The 2,175-nt window shown below is 33.9% G+C and overlaps 1 pseudogene; it reads right to left on the bottom strand.

Annotated features, from left to right (window-relative positions):
- Positions 1-1,405: 1,405 nt before the first annotated feature.
- LOC140596115 (ragulator complex protein LAMTOR5 pseudogene) lies at positions 1,406-1,679 on the bottom strand (annotated as a pseudogene).
- Between the last annotated feature and the right edge of the window lie 496 nt (positions 1,680-2,175).

Below are 2,175 nucleotides of genomic sequence, written 5' to 3'. Positions count from 1 at the left end.
TTTTATCTACTTAGATACTGAGTTTGCTCAATACTTCATTTGAATACAAGGCCTAAAAATAGACTCTACCCTGAAACCAGCCACCATTATGTTTTTCCAAGGTACTGAAAAGATTTTTCAACAATTTCTGAACTTTCTGTTAATATTTCTATGTACAACAATAAGGGCTCTAATGAAAATGCCTCTAAGCTGTGAAGGAGGAGAAGAAAAATATATGCCACTGAGACAGGTGCATCCTGAGATTAGTGTTTTATAAAAGACTAGGTATATAATGAGCTCTTTCCCTAATGGTATCTTTGAATGCATCTCAGACAAGGCTCCCCAATTGGCTTATTATAAAGGCTTTTGACTGTCTCCTTTAAAGAGGTCCAAACAGCTGTCCAGGGAGCTGAAATACAAGGAGCTGGGCAACCACATTGTGTCTGAGCACAAAAAGTCCACCACCAAGAACAGTAGCTGCAAGAAAGCTGTACTCAGAGGGATCTGAGCATCAGAAACTAAAGCTATTTTTGGAGTCACCGAAGTTTTCACAATAAGAACTGTAGCCCAGTAGAGTTTTTATCTATTTCATTTTTGAACTAGTGATGGCCTACTGATTTTTAAAATATCTTTTTACATGAACTAAGTATTATCAAATTTAATGTATGTGTAGTGCAATTTGCTCAAAAGGAAATCATGAGTTTGTTCCATAATTGATGTGTTAAATAATAAGTTACTAAATGATCAGTTCTGAGACCTTTCTAGGTTAGCTTTTTAAAGGATATGAAAGGCATAAAACATTTCTATAATAGATGTATTTACCTTTTTAAATCTCATTCTCCACAAGGTGGGAATTTTCATAAACATATATGATATTGCTGGGGATTTAGTACAAAGCAGACTTAGGAATTTCTATTAGGACAGATATGAAAAAAGATTTTTAGGCAAATAAAACAGGTCATTTTCTCATACTTTTCATGTAAATTTTTAATTTATGTTTACATGATATAATGATATTTTATGGTAATTTAAAAATTAACAAAAACACTTTGGAAATTTAGCTTTAATAATTAATAAAACAGATATTGGCAGATATAAACCATATAAAGTTTCTTTTGTATTATCCTTACTTTTAAAAAAAAGAATCCAGAAAAGATCTAAACTTTCCTTCAACCAGATTTATTGAACATAACAAAATTCTATGTACAAAGTAACCTTGACCTGTTGCTTCAAAACATGATTATTTCACACTAATATTTTGATAAGTCAGTCCATTGAGTATCAAAAATCAGCTTACTCTAAAATTAGTAGAAAAGTGTCCAATGCACACTAAATAAATTAATAGCCTAACTACTGGAACTTTAATAGTTCTGCAAGAGAATTAGCTTTGGCAGGATCAATCCCCTATGACAAGTTGCTTGAGATGTCAAAAGGCCATTTTGTGCACTGCCACTGTGATGCTGTCAGGTTTCTGGAACATAATGTCCCATTATCTGATTCTAGACACACCACAGGAATGTCAGTGAGATCTGAGGTTAGTTTAGCTGTTTGCTAGGCTAGAACAGATATCACTCCAGCAGGTTCATCTGATAGAGATCCACAGCATCCCAGATTAGATCCTTGGAATCTGTGCACAGGACTCCAACAATGGATGGATTCCTCCTTCTGTCCTCCAAGTGCTGCTCCAAGTTTGCCTCCATCCACCTGGCCCTTCTCCTTACTTTTTAAATTTGTAATAACACAAGGCCAAATAATAAAATAGACAAAACTTTAGCAGGCCACAATTCTTATTGTGAAAATGTAGGCATTTCTGAAAAGAGCCTTTAATAATGAATATGAAGATCCTAGAAAAATAATGGAAATGACTAGTAAGCAGTTAAATGAGAAATTGTTGAAAAAAAAGTTCACTATTTTCCATCGAACAAATTGCACTACAAATATATTATGGTAAAATTGATAAATTTAGTTCATGGTAAAAATGATTTAAGAATCAGCAGAATGGCATAAATTTAAAAAAGAAAAATAGATCAGACTTTAGCAGACTACAGTTCATCACCCCTTGGCAGTGCCATGAGAGGATGAAGTGGGAGCAAAGTTGGGTTTAAATGAAGGCAAATGCTCCCTTCTCATGTACTTGAGAGGAAGATAAGCAAGAAAGTTGTAGGGTTAGAAAACAGAGGGGATATTGGGAAGATA

This window comes from Vulpes vulpes, chromosome X, assembly GCF_048418805.1.
Source record: "Vulpes vulpes isolate BD-2025 chromosome X, VulVul3, whole genome shotgun sequence".
Taxonomy (NCBI): domain Eukaryota; kingdom Metazoa; phylum Chordata; class Mammalia; order Carnivora; family Canidae; genus Vulpes; species Vulpes vulpes.
Note: the sequence above shows the minus strand (reverse complement) of the source record. Positions and strands in the feature narration are given on the sequence as shown.